This window comes from Lithobates pipiens, unplaced genomic scaffold (genome assembly GCF_037356315.1).
Source record: "Lithobates pipiens isolate NorthernLeopardFrog02 unplaced genomic scaffold, aLitPip1_a1.2 Scaffold_23, whole genome shotgun sequence".
Lineage (NCBI taxonomy): Eukaryota > Metazoa > Chordata > Amphibia > Anura > Ranidae > Lithobates > Lithobates pipiens.
The window spans coordinates 140,448,129-140,474,393 of NW_027507785.1; the positions used below are offsets into that span (position 1 = coordinate 140,448,129).

At 48.0% G+C, this 26,265-nt stretch overlaps 1 protein-coding gene across 13 annotated transcripts in view; it reads right to left on the reverse strand.

Moving 5' to 3' along the window:
• Positions 1–26,265, reverse strand: part of TNRC6B (trinucleotide repeat containing adaptor 6B) — a 1,034,757-nt gene that overhangs the window by 581,065 nt on the left and 427,427 nt on the right. The window contains exon 1 of one of the 13 annotated variants that reach the window (XM_077452443.1): positions 16,521–16,660. The exons of the other annotated variants lie outside the window; for them this stretch is intronic. The gene's annotated coding sequence lies outside the window, so the exon portion shown is untranslated. Of the gene's footprint in view, positions 1–16,520; positions 16,661–26,265 lie in introns of those variants that run through there. 13 annotated transcript variants of the gene reach the window in all.

Sequence of the window (26,265 nt, forward strand, 5' to 3'; positions counted from 1 at the left end):
CACAGTACATGTAACCAGCTGTGATTGGACATGGCCGGTCACTTGTATCGGGGGTGGATGGAGCTGGCAACCACACAGATTGGGGATGGGCTTTTCCACCTTGTACTCCTCAAAAGGCCAACTACACCCCAGAGGAACTGACAGATCTACTGCAGGTTGTGCGCTTTCCCTCGTCATCACAGGCCCAGGCCGCCCAGCTTGAAGCCCCCATAACTGCTGATATAGAGGAGGCCATCTCGGGCCTGGCCACAGCCAAGGCTCCAGGCGCAGTTGGCCTCCCTTCAGGATTTTATTCTCAGTTTGGGGAAGTTGTGGTGCCAAAGATGTGGGAACTGTTTCAGCATATGTTCGATACTTCTACTCTCCCACAGTCTATGAGAGAAGCCCTGGTAGTCTAGATACCCAAACCCGGTAAGGATCCCTCTCTCCCAGAATCCTACCGCCCCATCTCATTACTTCAATTGGACATAAAAATTTTAGCCAAAATTCTTTCGATCTGCCTAAGGTCATTCTCATCCTAATTCATTCAGACCAGATAGGTTTCATGCCCAACAAAAATACGGCCTTTAACCTAAGGCGCTTGTTTTTAAACCTACGGGCCACACACACCAATGGGATCTCGCGCAGTCATTAGCCTTGATGCCACTAAGGCATTTGACTCTGTAGAGTGGGAGTAAAAACACAAGGAGAGGGGCGCCTCTGGTGTAGATATAAAATGCAGATTTTTTTATACGGCTGCGCTCCTTCCTCAAGCTGGTGATGGATAAGGAGAGGGGGGCTGAAATACTAGAGGAGTGGGGGAGTGGCTATGTAAGAAACGAACGGTACTAAGGAACAGCCCCTCCCTCAACAGCACTACAAACAGAATTAATTAAATTATAAACTGGGACAAATTTCAGATTCTCCCCCTTGATATGGGACCCCCAGGTTCGGAACAGGCACACCTGCTGTTATTGAGGACTAGCCAAATTAAATATTTGGGGATCCAGATCACCCGCTCACCAGAATATGCCAGGTTAAACATAGAACCCGATTGCATTTACAACAAAACAAAACACAAAACTAGGCGCGCCTCCCCCTGGGAGTGATGGGCTGCATAAATTTACTCAAAATGATTTTGCTACCAAAACTTTTGTACATTTTTTGGCACTCTCCAACTTACTTGCCTCTTTGAATCTTTAAAACTATGGACTCCATTCTCAATTCCTTTATATGGGGAGCGTCTAGGCATTAAGTATCCTAGAGCATCCTAAAGAAATCAATAGAGATGAGGGGAACAGCATTGCCTGACCTGCATACATACTACCTTGCATCGCAGTTATCTCAGTTTTTTTTTTTAATATAGATAAGGAAGACAAAAACAGATATCTAGCCCTGGCAGGCTCTGCAGAGCCTACCCAAGCTGTATACCCCTTCCAGCTTATCTTCAGTAGTCCACGAAATCTGTATGGACTGGGGGGAGGGAAGGACAAGTATATCATCATTGTAAGATTTGGGCGGCGGCGCAGCGTAGCTTGAGAAACCCTCCCATACACGCCACTGTGAAATAACTGTAACATCCCCAAATTACTTACCATTCCAGATATAGATCCTTGGGCCACCGGGGGGTAATATCTCCCCACCAGGTAATAGACAATATAGGAGTTAAATCATTCCAAACCCTCAAGCTGGCCTTTGATCTGCCCAACAAGATGTTCTTTCGCTTCCTCCAGCCCCGCCACGCCCTGCAGACCCAATAGTGGGCCTGATCTTCCATCGGTGCACCTGGTGGACGTACTGACTGTGGAGGACCCCAAAAGACTGATATCGGTCTGCTACTGGGCCCTGACTCTGCCCGCGACTGTGGAGATGACTGAAGACCTGAGGGGGAGATGGAAGGCGGAGTTGGGGGTGGGGAGGCTGGAGGAGGATGAGTGGATGGATGCTTTGGAGGCTGGTAGGCTGAATTCCCCCAGACTGTCGGATAGGCTTACTCATCTATATATACTACACCAAGCCTATCTGACCCCAGCTCAGGTAGCGAAGTATAACCCGCAATGGGAGCCCAGGTGTCCCAGATGTGGGGACTATAATAGTTTCTTCTACCACTTGATATGGGCTTGCCTGGCCATCTGGGTGTACTGGGAACAGTTGGTCAAGTTCTTGCACAATGAGATGTGCGCTCTGCTAACCCTTTGCCCTAAGCAAGGTATGCTGGGGATCCTCCCAGATAGCGAACAGATCTCTTCATATATTCATGCATGAGACACTGTAGCCAGACTGCTAGTAGCCAGGAAGTGGATGCGAGTTAACACGCCGACATTCCAGGAGTGGGTGGCCGCGGTCAACCGAACCCTACCCTATAAGAACATTATCTACAAACACAGGGAGTGCCCAGCAAAATATCATAAAATTTGGGGTCGTTGGCTGGAATCACCATTAACAACGACAGATTCTGGAGACAAATGATCCTGACCGTGGGTATCAGAGGGGGGACCTCCAATAAAATGCATATTTACAGTATTGGTAGTGCTGCACCCTGTTTTAATGAGATTGATACAATTAAAGACAGCTGCCCCAACGACCTACTTGAGACCAATTGTAACAAGATGCATTATGTATAATATGCACCTGTACATTATCTGTAGAAATTGATATAAATGCTGACCGATTTATTGTGAATACTGTAGGGGTGCCCCGAATGGGTTTTCTGATGCCGAAACCGATACCGAAAATGAAAAATACACTAGGCCAAAACAGCACCGATACCGAAACATATTTACAAAAAATATTTTTATACAGGAGATGGTCAGAGACTGGAGACGTGGTACAGGAGATGGTCAGAGACTGGGGACGTGGTACAGGAGATGGTCAGAGACTGGGGACGTGGTACAGGAGATGGTCAGAGACTGGGGATGTGGTACAGGAGATGGTCAGAGACTGGGGACGTGGTACAGGAGATGGTCAGAGACAGAGGACGTGGTAAAGGAGATGGTTAGAAACACAGGACGTGGTACAGGAGGTGTCCCCCATTGCAACCAGTGTCTGGTGCCGAAACCGATACCGAAAATGAAAAATACACTAGGCCAAAACAGCACCGATACCGAAACATATTTACAAAAAATATTTTTATACAGGAGATGGTCAGAGACTGGAGACGTGGTACAGGAGATGGTCAGAGACTGGGGACGTGGTACAGGAGATGGTCAGAGACTGGGGACGTGGTACAGGAGATGGTCAGAGACTGGGGACGTGGTACAGGAGATGGTCAGAGACTGGGGACGTGGTACAGGAGATGGTCAGAGACTGGGGACGTGGTACAGGAGATGGTCAGAGACTGGGGACGTGGTACAGGAGATGGTCAGAGACTGGGGACGTGGTACAGGAGATGGTCAGAGACTGGGGACGTGGTACAGGAGATGGTCAGAGACTGGGGACATGGTACAGGAGATGGTCAGAGACTGGGGACATGGTACAGGAGATGGTCAGAGACTGGGGACATGGTACAGGAGATGGTCAGAGACTGGGGACGTGGTACAGGAGATGGTCAGAGACTGGGGACGTGGTACAGGAGATGGTCAAAGACAGAGGATGTGGTAAAGGAGATGGTTAGAAACACAGGACGTGGTACAGGAGGTGTCCCCCATTGCAACCAGTGTCCCCATTGCAGCCAGTGTCCCCATTGCAGCCAGTGTCCCCCATTGCAGCCAGAGTGCCCCATTGCAGCCAGAGTGCCCCACTGCAGCCAGCCTGTGAAGGGAAGAGAGGAGAGCCGCGCCTCCACTGCCTGTTTGATCACAGCGCCGGGAACATCACAGCTTTCGTTTCAATAGCGGTGTGTTCCCGGCCACACCGTCACACACAGCCCCTCCCCCTTGTCCGGGCACTTTGATAGACCTATCACCCGCAGGATTGGACGGATGATCTGTCTATCAAAGTGCCCGGACAAGGGGGAGGGGCTGTGTATGACGGTGCGGCCGGGAACACACAGCTATTGAAATGAAAGCTGTGATGTTCCCGGCGCTGTGATCAAACAGGCGGCGGAGGTGGCTCTCCTGCGCTATAGGACACCCCCATGGTGGGCGGCACCAGGGACGGGGGCAGAGCCACGCCTCATTTTCGGCTCCATTATCGGACGCTTTTCTCTTTCGGCAAATTGCGGTGCATCCCTAGAATACTGTATGCTGAACCTTATATAATGTGTACACATATTGCTCCATTTTATTTCTATTTGTTGTCACCATGCAGTACCAGCAATAAAAATTATTCTTGATTAAAAAAAAAATGTGAGGGGTGTACTCACTTTGTGGGATACTGTAACCTATAAAATAAAAACCATGTAGCTCTCAAATTGTAAGTGAATGGTGAGTGAATGGTAGGAAAAAAACACAGAGAAAAAACAGTGAAACCAGTGAAAGAATAAAATCTAGCTAAGTGATACCTGAATCCTAGGTGAGGGAGCATGGTCCAAACAGGTGTGTTGTATAACAAGCAGAGCAAGAAACAGAGGAAGTGAGTACTCAACTAGGAAATTATATTTATAGTGAGGTGTACTCAGCGGGGGGGGGGGGGGGGGGGCGGCGCAAAGAAGTCACCCCGATACAGTACGCTGATGACAAACAGCATGACGGCACCAGGCAACACAAGTGATGTCATGCACACAGTGTGTAAGGTGTGGCATTTATGCACACTGACTGCCCGTCAATTGCCCCCCCCTCAATTAGTATACAGGGATGACTGCCCCCCCTCTCAACTATTATACTGGCATGGAGGCACATGGCTGTCCTTTCCACATGAGACTCGACGCTGGAGAGATTGGGGTTTCCTTTTCAATTTCTGGGAGCTACGATGCTCACCTAGGGCCTTCCTCTCCCCCTCCATTATATCCTTGCACAGGCGGACTGGTGGGCACTCGACACCACGTCTTCTGTGCCGTGCGCATGCCGTCACTTGTGGCGCCTGTACACTGTTATCTGCGTACTACATCATTGGTGACTTCCTTGGCACCGAGTGAATACTATCGCTCAGGTGCTGATGAAGCCAACCCAACCCTCCTCCCTTTGCGGAGTACGCGTGGCGTTAGGGAGTTGTTTAGCGGCGTGACCTCACTATGAATATAATTTCAAGGTTGAGCACTCGCTTGATCTGTTCCTTGCTCTGCATGTTATACAACACACCTGTTTGGATCATGCTCCCTCACCTAGGATTCAGGTATCACTTGGTTACAGGTTTTCATTTAATATAGTTACACAGTCAAGTTGAAAAAAGACACAAGTCCATCCAGTTCGACCACAAAAAAATATATTTCTTGATCATACATCACGGGACACAGGCATTTCATTACATAGTGGGTTATATAGGCACCTCTGGTGATTGGACACTGGAGCGTCCTGTGCAGGTCCCTGCAGGGGCCTAAGGGCTACAACAAACCAGATCCATACCTTAGGCCGATATTTGACTCCCAAGATGGTATAGTACCCGGGCCTCGTCAGCCGAAGAAACAAGGTTTGGCCTGTAAGTCCTCTCCATTGGAAGACTGGGCTCTGGGAAAACCAGACTGGTGTACTGTTTCCACAGAGCGCACGAAAGTTTCTGACAGAGTCTTTACATGGTCCAGGTAGGAGGCTCTTCCGGGAAAGAGCCCCAGATAAACCTAAAGGTTGGCTAACACTCCCTGCCGTGATGGGTGAAGGCTGGAATTTGTCTGGTTCGGCAATTCCTGCGGCACGGACAGGTAAGGGAAGTTAATCCTATATATGTTATTATATGATGGATTTCTTCACTGTGAGTAGTTGTATGTCTTACCTGGTTTCCACCACTAGAGGGAGTAAGAGCAGCCTGATGCATACTTACATGCCTTTCAGTACACACGCTCAGTGAAGCCTGGTTCTCCAGCTGTCTCACGTCTCCACTGCAATCCCTGCCACAACAAGGTAACACAGGGGTCCCACGTAGTCTGGGGGTCCCACGCAGCTCCGGTGGAGTTCTCCTTTCCCCCCCTGGATCCCTCAGTGCGTTCCCGGCCTAATGGAGGAGGGGGGAGTGTGGTTGTGAGCCGTGCACGTTGGTGTGCACGGCGCTGTACTGCGCAGGCGGCAGTTTTAAAAAGGGATTGGATCCAGGCAAACCTTAGACACCTACTCAGCATCAGGTTGTGCAGTTTAAGCATATATATTTATTGTGAGACTTTAAGCCCAACAGTGAATGCACTTGTACTAGTACCTCTGCTTTGTAGCTTAGGACTATGTCTCCTCGTAAGAGGGTCTCAGGGGGAGGTAGCGAGGGCACTGGTAAATCACCGCCTAGGTCCAGGGGTTCTAAAAGTGCCTGTAAGTTACCATCCCTCCCTGCAAGACTGGAGCCAGCCTCTCAAGATGAGTCAGTGCCCCTGTCAGGTTTTGCAGCCTCTCCTAATGTCCCAGCCCCAGTTTATGTCACTGAGGACTCCCTTAGGGCTACACTGGAGGGTTTTGAAGGGAGAATAATGAATTTTATTTCTGCTTCCCTGAAAGATAGCAGGAAAAGGGGTAGATCCCCTCCCTCTGCTGAAATTCCTCTCTCAGATGATTCTTCTGACAATGAGGAGAGATCCCTATCTTGGGACAGGGATCATGAGCAGTCGGATGAATCAGAGGAAGAGGAAAGAGTCCCCACCTCCCAGGCGCTCAGAAAACAGGTGCAGTATTATACTGAATTGGTGCGTACCACATTCAGAATGCCTGCTGCTGAAGTCGCTACGGCCTCTGTTTCTTCCCTGGGAGTCAGGAAAGCCCCACAGACTGCCTATTCCTTTCCAATTCATCCCTTAATGGTAATTGTTGTATGAGGATTGGGGACATCCCGATAAACTGTTTGCTCCTCCTAAAAGGTTTTCTATGCATTATCCTCTGGAGGAAAGTTTCACCAAGAAGTGGGGGGTCCCATCTGTTGATGCGGCTGTTTCTTGTGTGAATAAAAGCCTGACTTGTCCCTTGGATAATGCGCAGGGATTTAAGGATCCAACTGATAAGAAGCTGGAAACCTTATTAAAAGCCTCCTTTTCCATGACTGGCACTGTGGTGCAACCTACAGTCGCAGCCGTGGGGTTGTGTCAGTTCCTCAAGGAACAGGTTAAACGGATGCTTGGGCTCCTTCCCAGTGAGGAAGTAGAAAATTATACAGGAAACTGCCTCATATTCTGTGTTTCATGATTGATGCGATTTTGGATTCTGTCCAACAAGCATCACGTTTGTCCCTCATGTTGGTACACATGCGAAGGGCCCTATGGCTAAAGAATTGGGCAGCTGAGCTGTCATGCAAGAAGCATTTGACTGGGTTCCCATTTAAAGGGGGAACATTTGTTTGGAGAAGAATTAGACAAATTCGTCCAAAAAATTTCAGGGGGTAAATCGACTCTCCTTCCAGTCAAAAGGAGCAAGCATCCTTCATTCAGGCATGCTCTCTCCCGAAACATCAAGCTCTAAGCAGTGGCGACGGCCTTCTCAACACTCCTCTACAGGAAAGGCTCAAGGCCGAGCCCAGGGACAGAAAAAGACTTGGGGGCGAAAGCCTGCCAACCAGAGCCCAAAAGCTTCCCTGTGAAGGGGCGCCCCCCGCTCGGCCGAGTGGGGGGAAGGCTTCTGAGATTTGCAGGAGCCTGGCGGGAAAAGATCCGGGACAAGTGGGTGATCTCTTCGGTAACTCTGGGCTACAGGCTAGAGTTTCAGGAGATTCCACCTTCTCGCTTTCTAAGGTCAAGGATCCCCAGGGATCCAGTAAAGCAAAAACCGCTATTTCTGGCCTTAGATCACTTACTATCCCAGGGGGTGATAGTAGAAGTGGACCCAAAAGAACAGGGTTCAGGGTTTTACTCTAATCTCTTCACCGTTCCAAAGCCAAATGGAAGTGTCAGACCTATCCTAGATCTGAAGGATCTGAACCGGTTTTTACGCATCCGGTCCTTTCCGAATGCAGTTAATTCGCACTGTGGTCTCCTCCCTGCAAGGGGGAGAGTTTATGGCATCAATAGACATCAAAGATGCATATCTCCATGTGCCAATTTTTCCTGCACACCAAAAGTATCTAAGGTTCGCAGTAGAGCGGCGCCATTTTCAATTTGTGGCCTTGCCGTTCGGGCTTGCTATGGCCCCTCGAGTCTTCACAAAGATTCTGGACCCTCTCTTAGCAAACCTAAGAGCTCAGGGTATAGCCGTCATGGCTTATCTAGACGATTTGCTTCTCATAGAGGAAACAGCAGCGTTCCTGAACCACAGCGTCACCAGAACGCTAGAACACCTGGAACGCCCAGGTTGGATCATAAACCTAGAAAATTCGTCCCTACAGCCTGCCACCAGGTTGGAATACCTGGGCATGATCATCGACACCGCTCAGGGCAAGGTGTTTCTTCCAAGGCCAAAGGCCTTGGCCATTGGGGATCTGGTGCGCCTAATTCTGGGCAGAAGATGTTCCCCCAATCAGTTGTGCATGAGACTGTTAGGGAAAATGGTTGCCTCATTCGAGGCCATCCCATTCGCCCAGTTCCACTCAAGGCCTCTGCAAAGATGCATCCTTGCGGCTTGGAACAGGAAGCCTTAATCCTTGGATCTTCCTATGCGTCTATCCCCAGGGACACGCAAGAGTCTCGTCTGGTGGTTACAAACCAAGAATTTGCTGAAGGGCAAAACCTTTCTTCCTCTTCCATGGAAGATTATCACAACAGATGCCAGCCTGACAGGCTGGGGAGCAGTATTGGAGGAGACGTGCTCGCAGGGGAAATGGTCTGCGATCGAGAAGCTATTGCCCATAAATAATCTTGGAGATCCGGGCAGTTTATATGGCTCTCAGACTACGAGGTCTCCCGGATCAGGTTCAGTCCGACAATGCCACAGCAGTGGCTTATATCAATCACCAGGGCGGTACCAGGAGTCTGGTGGCCCAAAAAGAGGTGAATCGCATACTTGTCTGGGCAGAAAAGCATGTTCCGTGTCTTTCTGCAGTCTTCATTCCAGGAGTGGAAAATTGGCAGGTGGATTTTCTGAGCCGCCAGCAGTTGTGCCCAGGAGAATGGGCTCTGCACCCCGACGTGTTTCGGAACATATGTTACAGGTGGGGTACTCCAGACGTAGATCTGTTTGCATCCAGGTTCAACAGAAAACTGGACAATTTTGTGTCAAGGACAAGAGATACACTTGCTCAGGGTTCGGATGCTCTGACAGTTCCCTGGGATCAGTACAATCTGATCTATGCCTTCCCCCCGAGCCCGCTTCTGTCGCGGTTCCTGGGAAGAGTCAAGAGGGAGACAAAGTCGGTCCTTTTGGTGGCCGCGGCTTGACCCAGGTGACCATGGTACGCGGAGATCATGAAGTTGGCAGTAGGCAGGCCATGGACCCTCCCTCTCCAACCAGACCTGCTCTCACAGGGTTCAATCTACCATCCTGCTTTACAGAGTCTGAATTTGACGGTTTGGCTGCTGAGACCCACATTCTGAGAGATCGTGGCCTTTCGGGGTCAGTCCTTTCTACTCTGGTCAATGCCAGAAAGCCGGCCTCCAGGCTTATTTATTACAAAATCTGGAGGGCATACGTTTCCTGGTGTGAACTCAGCAAATGGCATCCTAGAAAGTATGTCATTAGCAGGATCTTGGCCTTTCTCCAGTCAGGCCTAGAAATGAATTTGGCCATAAGCACTATCAAGGTGCAGATTTCGGCCCTGTCAGTGTTTTTTCAAAAGCCACTTGCATCGCATTCCCTGGTGCGGGCTTTTATCCAGGGGGTCATGCGGATAAGACCCCAGTCAAACCTCCGGTATGCCCTTGGGATCTGAATTTGGTTCTCTCGGCTTTGCAGGGGCAAACATTTGAACCTTTGCATCTGGCTTCATTAGTTCTCCTGACTAAAAAATTGGTCTTCTTGGTAGCCATATCCACGGCTAGAAGAGTATCAGAGCTAGCAGCTCTTTCCAGCAAGGAGCCGTATATAATTATTCATAAGGACCGGGTGGTCATGCGTCCCAACAGGTCCTTTCTACCTAAGGTGGTTTCGGGATTCTATTTGAATCAAGACGTAATCCTACCATCCTTTTTTCCAGACCCACAGTCTGCAGAAGAAGAATCTTTGCACACTTTGGATGTGGTTAGAGCAATCAGTATTTATCTTCAAGCAACTGCTCAGATAAGGAAAACTGATTGCTTATTTTTTTGCCAGAAGGCCCTAGGAAGGGCCAGGCGGCGTCAAAATCCACTCTCTCAAGGTGGATCAGACAGATTATTTCTCAGGCCTATAGTGTTAAGGGGAAGATTCCTCCTTTTCAAGTGAAAGCGCACTCTACTAGGGCTGTTAGTGCTTCTTGGGCAGTGCATCACCAGGCCTCCCTGGCTCAGATCTGTAAGGCTGCAACTTGGTCATCAGTCCACACATTCACCAGATTCTATCAGGTGGATGTCAGAGGGCAAGTGGATATCGCCTTTGGGCGCAGCATACTGCAGGGTGGCAGTTTAGGTCCTCCGGTCCCTGGCAGTCTATAATTTTGATCTGTGTCTCCCTCCCCTCAATCTGAGCATTGCTATGGGACATCCCACTATGTAATGAAGCTCCTGTGTCCCGTGATGTATGATCAAGAAAATGGGATTTTTATATACAGCTTACCTGTAAAATCCTTTTTTGAGAGTACATCACGGGACACAGGGCTCCCGCCCCTCTTGGGTTTTACGTGGTTTCTTATTGCTTTGCTACAAAACTGAGGTGCCTCCCATATGGGAGGGGTTATATAGGGGAGGAATTCTCCTTAATTGGGGTCAACCAGTGTCTATTCACCAGAGGTGCCTATATAACCCACTATGTAATGAAGCTCCTGTGTCCCGTGATGTACTCTCAAGAAAAGGATTTTACAGGTAAGCTGTATGTAAAAATCCCATTATATATCATACAATCCCATATACCCAATTCTATACCCACAGTTAATCCAGAGGAAGGCAAAATAAAAACAGCAGAACATGATCCAATTTGCTCAATCAGGGGAAAAAATTCCTTCCTGATACCCCGAGAGGCAATCAGATTTTCCCCGGATCACCTTTACCTATAAATGTTAGTACCCAGTTATATTATGTACACTTGGAAATAATCCAGGCCTTTCTTAGCCCTTGTACACACGATCGGCTATCCGTCGGAATGTGTCCTATCGGACCATGTTGCCGGATAATCCGACTGTGTGTGGTATGCATCGGACTGATTCCGTCTGACCCAATTTTCCAACTTGTTGGAAATATTTTCTGACCAACTGGTTCGATCGGACATACTCCGATTATGTGTAGAGAATTTTGATCGGACCAAGTGCCACTCTTATCAAGAGTGAATAAATTCAGTTCCTTTAATCTTTCCTCATAGCTGAGCTTCTCCGTGCCTCTTATCAGTTTGGTTGCCCTTCTCTGCACTTTCTCCAGTTCCCCAATATCCTTTTTGAGAACTGGTGCCCAAAACTGAACTGCACATTCCAGATGAGGTCTTACTAATGATTTGAACAGGGGCAAAATTATATCTCTCTCTCTGGATTCCATACCTCTCTTAATACCATAAAGGACTTTGCTCGCTTTGGAAACCGCAGCTTGGCATTGCATGCTATTATTGAGCTTATGATCTACCAAAACCCCCAGATCCTTCTCCACTATGGGTCCCTCCAGTTGTACTCCCCCTAGAATGTATGATGCATGCATATTCTTAGCCCCCAAGTGCATCATTTTACATTTCTCAACATTAAACGTCATCTGCCATATAGTTGCCCAATTAGACAGAGCATTGAGGTTGGCTTGTAAATTGGAGACATCCTGTAAGGACGTTATTCCACTGCATAGTTTGGTGTCATCTGCAAAGATGGAAATGTTACATTTGATCCCAGACCCAATATGATTTATAAAGATATTAAAAAGTAAGGGTCCCAGCACTGAACCTTGGGGTACACCACTGATAACCTTAGACCATTTAGAGTAAGAATCATTAACCACTACTCTCTGAATTCTGAAACCTGTAGACTTTACCTTACACATGAGCCGTGGGTGCGGAACTGTATCGAACGCTTCTGCAAAATCCAAGTATACCATGTCCACCGCCCACCCTCTGTTCAAAGTTTTACTTACCTCCTCATAAAAAGAAATCAGGTCTGAAAACTTCTGTCTTTCATGAATCCATGCTGTCCCTTAAAATATTTTTTTTCCCTGCAAGGGCTCGTCTATGTGGTCTTTTATTAATCTCTCCAGTATCTTCCCAACTATAGAAGTTAAACTAACAGGTCTATAGTTACTTGATAAAGACTTTGTTCCCTTTTTAAATTGGCCCTGCGCCAATCCAGTGGTACTATTCCTGTCATTAATGAGTCCCTAAAAATTAGATACAATGGCTTTGAAATTACAGAGCTCAATTATTTTAGGATCCGTGGGTGGATGCCATCAGATCCACCTTTATTCTGTCCAAATATTTCTGGACCATAGTGGGTAATATATTAGCCAATATGTTATTATCTACTTTGATTCCTCACCTTGGATTATGCTTAGGGCTTCAGTTCTCACTATATCATTAGACGTGCACCATTTACATTGACATATATTTTATTACTCTCCACAAAGTGTCCTTTGAGACACACAATGTATCACTTGATTTTTAATGGGGATCCCACTCCCATGGTAGTCCATTGCCTGTGTTGTCTTTGTATCCCTGCCACAGCTCCCAGAGATGAATCCCCCATCATGACTTTGGCTCTCAGCACCCCATTTGGAACTTATAGCGGACTTGTGAGTAACTACCTTCCCTTTTCCTTCCCCTCTTTCCTTGCATCAAACATCAGACTACATATATATGCACTTTATTGCAAATAAAAGTATATGTACCCTGCATCGGCTCCTGATGAGTGGAAAGAAACCACAAAATGCGTAGAGCCCCTTTTAGATGCTACGCTATTACTACAATCTGATCAATTACTTGCTTTTACAATCATGATCCATCAATGTATTTTTCTATATTACTTACACCACAGTGGTGCAAGTAATATGTATGTATATACATGTACCATGTGTTACTAATGAGTAATACTTTATTCACTGTATTCTGTTATGAAACAAAATATGTATATGTACCAATAAACATATTATATGTCAATTTTTTTTCATCACCTCATAGCCACGTGCTTCAAAGTCACAAATTTCCCGATTTCTTTTATTTGTAATCAGTTATATTATTAAACTTACTTTCGTGTAAGGAGTTAAACAAATGTTCCTTAAAACTCAAGTTTTGTCAAAACTTTTGAAATCCTTCTCATGTTCATTGAGATATTAAGACCTTAGTTTTCCAAAGAGGTATACTCAATGCTGAGGACTGTGTGTATATACGTACACACACACACACACACACACACACACACAGTATAGATACAGTATATATACAGGGGGGGGGGGGGGGCTGAAAATTGTATACTCACCTTTCCGTAATTTTCCTTTCCTGGTGCATCTTCATGGCAGCATACATACTGGGTTGTGACTCCGCCCCCACAACCTGATAGGACTGGTTAACTATAGATCAAAAACAGACCCGGCTCACAGCATTCTCTGTAACTCTCACCATTTGGGTGGCCATCTGCATGCTGCCATGAAGATGCACCAGGAAAGGAAGATTACAGACAGGCGAGTATACAATTTTCAGTTTTCCTGGTGCACCATGGCAGCATACATATGGGGACTAACTCGCCATACGGGAGGGTGCAAGAAAAATGTTGTAATCAGTAGCACAAGTTTGCACCATGAATTTTCCAAATGTTACTGTCGCGAGCTGGGTTCACCTATTAACGTGTAATGAAGGTGTCCTGGGAGGACCATATTGCTGACTTGCAAATAACCTCAGGAGACACTCAGCACTGAGCTCTCCACAGAGCTGGCACTGCCCTAGTTAAATATGCTCTTAAGACCTCCAAAACAGGAAGGCCTTGAAGAGTAGGCTATTTTAATTCTCTTGAAGGGGTTGTAAAGGTAAATGTTTTTTCACCTTAATGCATTCTATGCATTAAGGTGAAAAAACATCTGACAGTCCCGGCGCCCCCAGCCCCCCTGTTTTACTTACCTCACCCCTCGAATGTCCCGCGCTCGTCCCCCGATGTCCTTTCCACCGTTCAGCCTGGCCGCTGATTGGCTGGAGTGGATGGGTGGAAAGCAGCGCAGCTATTGGCTCGCGCTGCTGTCAATCACATACACTGACGCGGAGCGCCGGGGGGCGGGGCCGTGTGATACAGCAAGCGGCTATAGCCGCAGGCTGTATCACGGGAGCGCGCCCGCAGATGCTTCTCACCATGCGAGGGAGCTCGCATGAACATGAGAAGCATCTGAGGGAGGAAGCAGAGACAGCCGCCGAGGGACCCCAGAAGAGCAGGTTCGGGGGCACTCTGTGCCAAACGAGCTGCACAGTGGAGGTAAGTATAACATGTTTGTTATTTTAAAAAAATACAATTTTTATCTTTACAATCCCTTTAATCTAGGAGGTGACTGAACATGTTGATGCTGACTGACCCTGCCTTAAGCCACACTGGAACCAAGAACATATTTCAGCTTTCCTGGATGAAAAGGTAGCTGCCAAGCAGGTCACCAGCATTAGCTCAACATCCAGGGGATGTGGTTCTTCCACTCAACCAAGAAAGAAGGCAAATTGACTTCCTGGTTAAATTGGAAGGAGAAAGACACCCCATGGATAAAAGCAGTCTGGAGTTTTAGGACTATTCTGTCCGGGTAGAACTTTAAAGCGGAGGTCCACCCTAAAGTGGACCTTCCACTCACTGGAACCCTCCCCCCCTCCGGCGCCACAATTGGCACCTTTCAGGGGGGAGGGGGGTGCAGGTACCTGTACAGTACAGGTATCTGCACCCACTTCCGGGCGTAGATTTTGCAGAAGTACGCCCCTTTCCGCAGAATCTACGCCCCTTTCCGAAGGTCCCCCGCTGCCTGCTGGGAAACACACGGATCCCAGAGACAGCGGGGACCATCCTTATTGCGCAGCGCGTCTCGCGCATGCGCAGTAGGGAACCGGGAAATTAAGCTGAAAGGCTCCACTTCCTGATTCCCATACCCAAGATGCCGGCGGCAGCACCCGAGAGATTGGCTTCGGGTGCCGACATCACGAGCGCGCTGGGCGGGTAAGTGTCATTATTTTAAAAGTCAGCAGCTGCAGTATTTGTAACTGCTGGCTTTTAAAAAAAAACAAAAAAACGGCGGACTCCCGCTTTATGTGAGGCTCCTTGGGTACAAAGCCTGCAGTTCTGACATCCTTTTTCACAGAGGTTATAGCAACCAGAAATACTGTCTTTAGGGTTTGCAGAGCCTAGTCAATTCTGTAGGATAGAAATGAGAACAATAAACAAGTTCCACATAGGGAACAATGGTTTCCTGGGAGGTCTATAACGTCATGCAAGCCTTTTAAGTATTGCATCACTAAAGGGTTAAGGACTCCTTAAACCCTTGCAAGTGCAGACAAGGCTGAACTTTGAGTTTTAACCATATTTGAACCTAGGCCCCTGTTCAGCCCCAGCTGTAAGAACTGTAGAACATTGGCTGGTTTAGGTGATATAGGACTCCAGGCTTTTGCTGTGTGAGATCTGCATCATTTCCCCATATTCTTTGGTAAATCTTATTCATGAAGACCTCTCCGGTTTGACAAAAGGTAGGCCCTACCTGCCCTGAGCATGCTTGATTTGGGAGCCACCGCCTCCCAACTTCCATGCCATCAAAAGTAGTCTCTTGGAGCTGGATGGCAAAACTGCCCATGGGAGAGCGAATCCATCATCACTGGAAGTGGCAGTGGTGATTCAATGCTTAAAGCGGAGGTCCACCCTAAAGTGGACCTTCCGCTCATCGGAACCCTCCCCCCCTCCGGCGCCACAATTAGCACCTTTCAGGTGGGAGGGGGGTGCAGATACCTGTACAGTACAGGTATCTGCACCCACTTCCGGGATAGCTCTCTGCGGAAAGGGGCGTCGATTACGGCCCTTTCCGCAAGCGCCCGCCCCTTTCCGCAAGTGCCCCGCTGCCTGCTGGGAAACACACAGATCCCAGAGGCAGCGGGGATCGTCCTTATTGCGCAGCGCGACTCGCGCATGCGCAGTAGGGAACCGGGAAATGAAGCCGAAAGGCTCCATTTCCTGATTCCCATACCCAAGATGGCGGCGGCAGCACCCGAGAGACGATCTAGAGATCGGCTTCGGGTGCCGACATCGCGGGCGCGCTGGACAGGTAAGTGTCACTATTTTAAAAGTCAGCAGCTGCAGTATTTGTAGCTGCTGGCTTTTAAAATAAAAAATAAAAAACGCGGAGTCCCGGCGGACTCCCGCTTTAAGAGTAGGAGAGAGAGACACTAGTGACTCCAAAGCCAAAACTGTATTTTTGCAATTATTGATACAGGAAGCTCCACTGACAGCCCAAAAATTCTACCCTTCCACTGCTGTCTAGGCACAGTACAAATCTTGCTCCTCTTGCTAAAAGGAGTGAATGACAGAAGTGCTTTGAACACTAATCAGTTCAAGAAAACCGGAGTTAGACTTACCGGTAACTCTTTTTCTAGGAGTCTTCCAGGACAGCCTTTGAGATATAGGGCTCCTCCCTCCGGGACAGGAAACACGTCAAGCCAAACAAATAAAAGGTGTGGTCCTCCAGGCCCTCCTCAGTTTTACCCCAAGAACCGCCGGAAGGCTCTGAAAGACATAACACACTAACAATCACGTTAGTACACATCCTCACCACTTAGTCCAACTTAAACAACTTTGGGTGGGAAACCAAGCTGTCCTGGAAGACTCCTAGAAAAAGAGTTGCCGGTAAGTCTAACTCCGGTTTTCTCATATCCTCTTCCAGGACAGCCTTTGAGATGATAAGCAAGGAGCTCACCTTGTCAGGGCGGGACCACTGCCTGGAGGACCTTACGTCCAAAAGTCTGCTCTTTATCAGACCATAAATCCAGACGGTAATGTCTTGCAAACGTTGAGTAGCTGGACCCCGTTGCTGCTTTGCAGATCTCCTCCGGAGAGGCTCCAGCCCTCTCTGCCCACAATGCGGAAACCGCCCTTGTAGAGTGTGCCTTAACTAAGGGTGCCTGCTTCCCCTCTAATTCATAGGCTTTAACTATCGCCATTCGTATCCACCTGGCGATAGACGATTTGGACGCCTTGCAGCCCTTGCGGGCGCCCGAAAAATTAACAAAAAGTGAGTCTGACTTCCTGTAGACCCTAGTGGCTTCTAAAAAAATTAATAGACTTCTCCTGACGTCTAACAAACTTAAAGATCTCGCCTCATCCTCTCCTGAGGTTGAGAAAAATGTTGGTAAAATAATATCCTGTGTCCTATGAAAAGTGGACACAACTTTAGGAAGAAAACTAGGGTCAGTCTTAAGTACTACCCTGTCCTCTAAAATTAACAGAAATGGCTCTCTGACCGAGAGCGCCTGCAGATCACTGACCCTTCTAGCTGACGTGATCGCTATCAAAAACACAGTCTTTAGTACCATCCACTTAAGTGATGCTCCCTCTAATGGTTCAAATGGATCTTGGGTCAAAGCCCTAAGAAACAAGGCCAAATCCCAAGAAGTTGAAGAAGTTCCTGACAAATGGATTCTGCTGAAGGGAGGACTGAAGGAAAACACTTAAGGCCTCCACCTGTACCTTTAGAGTGCTGATAGATAGGCCCAGCTCTACCCCTGCTTGTAGAAAATCTAGGACTGCCGGGACCCCAGGACTTGCAATCCCCTGTTCTCGCAACCAGGAATTAAACCTCTTTCCTACCTTGGCGTAAATTGCCCTAGTAACTAGTTTACGGCATTCTAACAAGGTCTTAACCACTCTTTCTGAAAAACCCTGTGATCTTAAGATCTGTTCCTCAGATACCAGGCCGCAAGCTTGAGCCTCTCTATCTGAGGATACAGGATCGGCCCCTGGGAAAGTAAATCCTCCCTGACTGGTAGAAACAGCGGAGGATGAACAGCCAATCTCTTTATGCTGGCAAACCAGTCTCCTTGGCCAAAAAGGAGCCACTAAAATGAGGTCCGTAGCTTCCGATCGGAACTTCTGCAGGACCTCCGCCACCATCCTTACAGGAGGAAAGGCATAACACAGGCCGAACAGCCATGGATTGGCAAGGGCGTCTATCCCCCTGGCCCGATCCTGTGGGTGAACCGAAAAAAATTGTGTCACCTTCCTGTTGCCTTCTGTTGCAAATAGGTCTATTTCTGGCCTTCCCCAGCTTGACACAATCTCCTCGAACACTTCCTTGTTGAGGGACCACTCGTCCTGACCTATCTTCTGGCGACTGAGAAAGTCGGCCAGCAAATTCTGAGTTCCCTTCAGGTGAATGGCTGATATTGAGGACAAGTTCTTCTCTGCCCAGCAGAAGATTCTGTCCGCAATTACCTGCAGCGCGGGGCTTCTGGTTCCCCCTTGCTTGTTCAGGTAGGCTACTGCTGCCACATTGTCTGAACGAACTTGCAGGTCCCTGCCCTGTAACTGGGACTGGAAGGTTTCTATAGCCTTCCAAACCGCCAGAAGCTCCTTCTGGTTTGAGGAACGACCTGTCTCTAGATTCGACCAGGTACCTTGGGCTAAGATTCCCTCTAGGTGGGCACCCCAACCCAGCGCACTGGCATCGGTCGTGACCACCACCGTAGCTTGTGGGGACCAGGGAAGACCCCTGTCTAGGTTGACCTGGGCCCGCCACCACCACAAAGACCTCCTGACTGCCGAGGATAGGGGCATAACCTGATCCAGGCTCTCCTGCCTGCCATCCCAATAACGGAGCATGAGTCTCTGTAAAGGACGCTGATGATGCCTTGCCTAGGCCACCGCTGGAAAGCATGATGTCATCAACCCCAGGACTCTCATAACCTCCCTGATCTGGGCTTCCCGACCTGATTGAAGCTGGGCTACCGCCTGTTCTAGCTTGCTAATCTTCTCCGCAGGAAGAAATACCCTCATCTCCACCAAAGAAATCCTGTATCCTAAATACAGGACCTCCTGTGAGGGGGTCAACTGGGATTTTTCCTGGTTTATTAGCCACCCCAGTGAGCGCAGGAAACCCAAGGCCTCCTGTACATCCTTCTGCAGCTGTTGGGCCGACTGGGCTATGAACAGAAGATCGCCCAGATATGGAATCACTGTTATAGCCTTGAGCCTTAATGGGGCCAGTGCCTCTGCCAGAACCTTTGTAAAGATCCTTGGTGAGGCTGAAAGCCCGAAAGGGAGAGCTCGAAACTGGAGGTGTAACACACCCGTGTTCAACCTCACCGCCAACCTGAGAAATCTCTGAGATTCCAGATGAATCGGGATATGCAAATATGCATCCCTGAGATCCACGGTGGCCATGTGACAGCCCTGAAACAGGAACTTGGTTACCGAGAAGATTGACTCCATCCGGAACCGCTTGTATTTTATGAATCTGTTCAGGGGGCGGAGATTCAGTATTAGCCTGAACTTTCCCGAAGGATTCTTTACCACGAATACGTGGGAGTAAACCTCCAAGCCTCGCTCCTCCTGAGGCACCTGCACCAGTACTTCTTGGTCCACCAGATCCCCCAGAAGAAGACCCAGAGCCTCTGCCTTCTCTTGGTCCCTTGGTAACCTTGTTACTTGAAAATTTGGGAGGGGAACTGAACCAAACTCCAACCTGTAGCCGTTCCTTATTACATCTCGAATGAACGGACTTTCGGTTGAAGCATCCCATTGTGGGAGGAACTTCCCCAGTCTTCCTCCCACCGGGACGCAGGAGTCACTGGGTTTTAGGGGAGGGTTGAGGAGGATTGAATAAGATTCCTCCTCTACCCCTTCCCTTGTGACCCGTCCAATTCTTTTTGGGGCGAACCTCCCTTTCCTGCAGGTTCTGCTGCCTAGGGCCTCGAAAAAGGCGTTTCCCCTCAGGTCTCTTTTTCCTTTCTGGGAAAGCTTTCTTCCTATCCTGCGTGCACTCTAACGCCTCTTGCAGGCCGGGTCCGAACCAATGGTCCCCTGAAAAGGGTAATCCACATAACTTCAATTTTGAAGCTGTATCCCCTGACCAGGTTTTAAGCCAAACGGCCCTTCTGGCAGCGTTCACTAGTGCTGCAGATCTAGCAGCCAATTTGACTGATTCTGCAGAGGCATCGGCCAAAAACCCCACAGCCTTGAACAGTAGCGGAAAAGATTTCAACAGCTGTTGCCTAGAAGTGCCCGCAGAAATATGCGATTGTAACTGTGCAAGCCAACACTCTAAGTTTCTGGCCACACAGGTAGCTGCTAAGGCTGGTTTAAGCCCAATGGAAGAGGCATCCCAGGCTCTCTTAAGCAGCACATCTCCCCTCTTATCCATAGGATCCCTGAGTGAACCCATATCATCAAAGGCCAAATCTGTCTTCTTAGAGACTTTAGCCAAGGGAGCATCCAATTTGGGAACCTTGTTCCAGGGATGCACCGCATCTGTCTCAAAAGGGAACCTCCTTCTAAGGCTACCTGAAAAAAATGGCCTTTTTTCCGGTTGTTCCCACTCCAGCAGAATCGCCTCAACTAGCGATTTATGGACGGGGAATACCCTGTCTTTCATCACACTCGACCCCTGATACATCATGTCCTGTTTTGAAAGCTGGACCTGTTCTTCCCTGATCTCCAAAGTGTCATATATAGCCTTGAGGAGGTCACCCACATCGTCCAAAGACAGCTTGTATCTGGCTGATCTAATGGACTCTTCCTCCCCCTCTGACTCAGAAGTAGACTCTGTCCTAGAGGAGGCTAATGACCTAGGTAACCTCTCCCTATCCACCTCCTCCTCCTGACTTGGTTCGGATAAGGAGGGCATACTCACGGCCCTGGGTAAAGAGATAGAAGGACCCTGCACCCTATCCATCATGCTTTTAAATGACTGGAAGGTGGATGCTATCTCATCCTTTACGGACGTCAAAACATTGTGACAAGCTGCCACCGAGTCCTCTTTCACCAGGCTACTGACACAATCCGGGCAAAGCGGCTTCTCCCAACCGGTGCCTAACTTAGCCCCGCACACGGCACATTTCCTTCTGGGCAAAGGTATCTGGGCTCTGTCCTGTTTAACCTAAAAAACAACGAAAAAAGAGGGTCCCATTACAATACCACCCCTGACCACACCACTGTGCTTCTAGGGTCTGCTAGGAAGTGCCCCCCTTCACCAGCAGGTTCTCCACCCCGGGAAGGTACTAAGGTCAGAGTGACCCCTCCACCCCCCAGTGTAAGTCCTGGTCTGCCCTCACCAAGCTTACCTGAGAGGTACTGGAGCCTGTTGAACCGGAGTCCACCTGCACAACTGCACTCTCCATGGTTCCTGTGTCTCACTCAGTCTCTCTGAGCCTTCACACCGCTCCAGGCAACCCTGTAGTCACACCGCCGCGCCCAAAGGACTGGAACAGGTCCTGCGGCGCCCCCTGATGACGCGAATCCGGCGGAAGTGCGTCTCTCCCACTTCCGGATGCCGGAACGCAAAGACTCCGCCCGACGCCGTGCGTTCCTTACGAACGCACCGCTCACAGTACCTGAACGCCAGCCGGTGAAACGAACGTCTCTCGCCCGCCATCCGACCGACCAGGTACGAGCGGTTAGCGCTACAGAGGGGGGAGATTGCCGCCCATCGGGGTCCCGTTCTCTCCGAATGTTTAAATGGCAGCGGGGACTGATAGCTACCCTCTCCTCCCTCCGAACGGACCGAGGGGTGCTAAGGGCCAGGTCCACCAGGTGCTCCCCCCAGGACCAACCCCTGAGAAGGAGCTCCCCTTACCAGTTCCAACGTGCTCCTTCCCGTCCAGCAGGAAACACAAAAACTGAGGAGGGCCTGGAGGACCACACCTTTTATTTGATTGGCTTGACGTGTTTCCTGTCCCGGAGGGAGGAGCCCTATATCTCAAAGGCTGTCCTGGAAGACGATATGAGAAAATTCAATACTATTCCTCATAAGCTTAACATCCCATGACCTTAAGCAGCCTGCTCTTTGAAATTAGTACCCCAACCTTTCTAGCTGGGGTCTGATGTGATCACATTCCATCTAAAAACAGTTGGTCAGTTACAAAGAACGAAGGATACTCTGGCACTGTTCTGCTGGAAGAGACTTCACTCCCAAAGCACATTTGGCTCTCTCTATCAGAGGACTGAAATTCCCTTGTGGAAATTCTACAGAATTTTTCCCATCGCTACTGCAGACAGTAAGACTTTTGTGAATGCCCTAGGGGAGATGTACAAATCGGAGAGGGACTCAAACTGGTAGGGGAATTGAGGATGAATTGGGATAAGTAGGTGTCTGATAAACCTACAGGAGAATCCAGTCTCCCAGATTTATTAATATAATTGATTGGAGGTTTTCCATCTTGAACGACTCTAACTTCCTGTGCTGCTTGTCAAATTTTCTTTTTTAACTTTAGCACTGGGCACAGATTGACTGTTTTTTATTTTTTTATTTTTTGCTAGGAACAGAGGTGAACTGACTCCTCATCTCCTCTGGGTAACTAGAACCTTCACGATTGCTTGTTTTTTTTTTAATCCAGCTACAACCTGGAGCAGAATTTTTTACTTTACCATCAACTCTGATAGCCTGGCTGACTGGAAGAACCGAAGAGGGGGACAAGACCCCCGAAGTCGGAAGAAGACCCCCGGACGGCGGCGACAAAGAAAGCCAGGCTCCTTCGCTAGTAAAAGAGCTAGCAGAAGATAGTGGAGGGGGCGGTATCCGGGGGCCCCCTTATTAAAGGGGGCTCCCGGATTCCGATAAGCCCCCCCCCCAGGCCCCGACAACCGACGGCCAGGGTTGTCGGGAAGAGGCCCTTGTCCTCATCAATATGGGGACAAGGTGCTTTGGGCCCCCCCTTCCCCAAAGCACCCCCCCATGTTGAGGGCACGCGGCCTGGTATGGCTCAGGAGGGGGGGCGCTCGCTCGTCCCCACCCCCTTTCCTGACTGGCCGGGTTGCATGCTCGGATAAGGGTCTGATATGATCCTAGGGGGAGACCCCCACGCTGTTTTTCAGCGTAGGTCTTCCCCTTTAAGTCCATACCAGGTGATGGGGCCAGCGACGTGGCGGCCAAAGGCGGCAACATTGACTTCCTTCGCTAGTCCCGGCTACCTGGAGCCGTGTTCAAAATGAACGGACTTTCCTCCGTGTGTGGGCAAGCTGTTCATTTCAATAGGATAGTCCGGCGTGTGGGCAGGTCCGCTCGTTCGGACAGTCCGGTGGACTTTACGGCGGTTTGTCCGGCGGAAGTCCGTCAGACTAAGTCCACCGGATGGTTCGATCATGTGTACGCGGCATTACGGTACATTAAATGGTTCTGGTTAACAATTCTTGGTGTTCATATTGTAAATTAATACTTGTAAAGCCCCACACACACCATCAGTTTTTCTGCTGAGTTTTTCCTTCAGATTTACCAAAACCATATAATATGAGGTCAAACCTTAGGAGTTTCAATGTGTATGCAGTCAGGCAGGCCCTTCTACTACATGGTTTTGGTAAACCTGAAGGAAAACTCAGCATAAAAACTGATAGTGTGTATGGGGCTTTAGTTGTATAGAATAAAAAAAAGGAGAGACTAGAGCAGAGAAAGGGTAGGAAAAGGGGCGAAGAAAAGGGAACAGAGGGGAGGAAGAGAAATAAGTTGGGGGGAACGTGTAGAAAAAAAAGGAGGGGGATGGTGTGAAGGGTTGGAGGAGAGCGGAAACATAGGTGTATTTTAAATGGTAGAGACAGAGTAAACCAAAAATCCAGAAAATACACGATACAAATGTTATCAACGGAGTTACAGATCAGTGAGTAAAATAAGTATTTGATCCCCAAGCAAAACATGTACTTTATGGAGAAACCTTGTTAGCAAGTTCAGAGGTAAGGCCCCTTTTCAAACAGGGTGGATCCGGCGGATGACAGGTCACAGCTCACTGAACAGGGAGCGACTTGTCAGAGTCCTGCTGATCTCTATGGGATATCGGACAAAAACTAACAGCATGTACATTTTCATCAGATCTCATCCGATCCGCCAAGATGTAAGGCAGACGTATCGCAATACGTCTGTCTTGAGCAGATCAGATGGCAGCGGACACATCTCCGCTGGCACCCGCATGCCCATAGGTGGCCCGCTCAGATCCGCGTGAAAAACGGACAGGTGGACCCGAGCAGGCTTATCGCGTGAAAGGGACATAAGCCGTTTCTTGTAGCTGGTTAGCAGGTTTGCACAAATCTCAGGAAGGATTTTGGTCCACTCTGCTTTACAGGCCTTCTATAAATTCTTAAAGGTTTCTTGGCTGTCTCTTGGCAACTCAAAGTGTCTGCTACCTCCATGTTCTATAATATTATGGTCTGGAGAATGGCTAGGCCATTCCATGACCATAATGTGTTTCTTGCCCCATGCCTTTGTTTTGGGTCATTGTCATGCTGAAAGACCCATCTTCAGCGTTCTGCCTGAGGAAAGAAGGTTCTCACCCAAGATTTTACAATACATTGCCCTGTCTATTGAACCCTCAATGTGGCAAAGTCGATCTGTACCTTTAGCAAAGAAACAGCCCAAAAGCCTAATGTTTCCACCTCTGTGCTTGACTGTAAGGATGGTGTTCTTAGGGTCAGAGTCAGCATATTTATTCCTCCAAACACTGCGAGTCTAGGTAATGACAAAGAGCTCAATTTTGGTCTCATCGGACCAGAGCATTTTCTCGTAACCCTTCTCTGAATCATTTAAATGTTTATTGGCAAACTTCAGACAGGCATGTATATGGGCCTTCTTAAGGAGGGGACCTTGCGTGCGCTACAAGATTTTAATCCACATGGCATATTGTGTTCTCAATGGTTTGTTTGGTGACTGTGGTCCCAACTGTCTTGAGATCATTCACAAGCTCCTCCTGTGTAGTTCTGGGCTGATCTGTCACTTTTCTCATGACCATCCTTATGAGGTGAATTCCTTCATGGAGCTGAAGACTGAGGACAATTGATGGTTATTTTGCATTTCTTCCATTTGCGCATAATCGCTCCAACAATGGAATGAAAAAAAGATTCCATGGACAAGTGTCTTATACACATAACAAGCTGTCATTAGGAGCACCTTCTTAAATTGACAGGACTAATCAATCAACTAAACTCAATTTAAAAAAACATATGTTCCTCTGTTTATTTTTTTCTGGATTTTTGGTTGATATTCTGTCTCGATCATTAAAATACATCGATTCTTAACAAACATCCTTCCTGATGTTCCATAACTGATATATAGAAGAGCTCCATCTTTATGAGATAAATTGGTTAGATAGACCCTGAAAAAACAATTGCCTTCCAATTTTCGGGAACAGATATAGCATGCAGAAAGTGTTTGGCTTGTAGAACATCCAAAGTAAATTCAATAATTAAACTGTTTTATTTATTTACATCTGCAGGTGAAAGAATCAAGACTAATGATTTTGTTTGTGATGCTTCAAAAGGAATAATATATACTGTATGATTGAATGTCCATGTGGAAGTTTGGCTACAAGGGTTAGAGAAAATATGTCTATTAACCCCTTCACACCAATGTAATACATCTATACATCAATCACTGGAGTGTTTTTTTTTTCCGCGTGGCCACATATATGCATATCCATCGTTCTGTTGGGAGTACACCACATAGCTTCTTAATGGAACCCCCGATCGGGACCCTAGTCTCCCTGTTCTAGGTCACCTGAGCACTGTGATACGTCATTGAATAGCCTCCCCTTGTGTCCAACCCAAGGGGTTGCATCTCTTTCCTTGTAAGGGGGGGGGAGTATGTAAAAATAATATTAAAAAAATACATGGAGGGTAAAATAAGTATTTAACACGTCACCATTTTTCTAGGTAAATATATTTTGAAGTGTGCTACTGACATGGAATTTTCTTGTTGGTGACAACCCGTTCAATCCATACATACAGAAACCAAAACAAAAACGTTCAGAAATTTATGTGTAATAAAATGGAGTCACACAGGGAAAAAGTATTGAACACATGAAGAAAGGGAGGTGCAAAAAAGGCATGAAAAGCCACCAGCTGAAATCGATTATTATTTAGAAAGCAATCCTGCCTCTTGTCAGTGCAAATTAATATCAGCTGGTTTAGTTTCAACTGATGGCAAAAAGAGGTCTCATTACCAAAGTGTCACACAAAAAATATCTCTGGATGAGTAAAAGCAAGACCTTTGCAACCTTATTGTTTGCATTGGTTATAGAAGGATTTCTAAACTTCTGAATGTTCCGGTGAGCACTGTTGGGGCCAAAATCCAGAAGTAGAAAGAACATAATTTCACTATAAACCAGCCACAACGCAAGATTTCTGACAGAG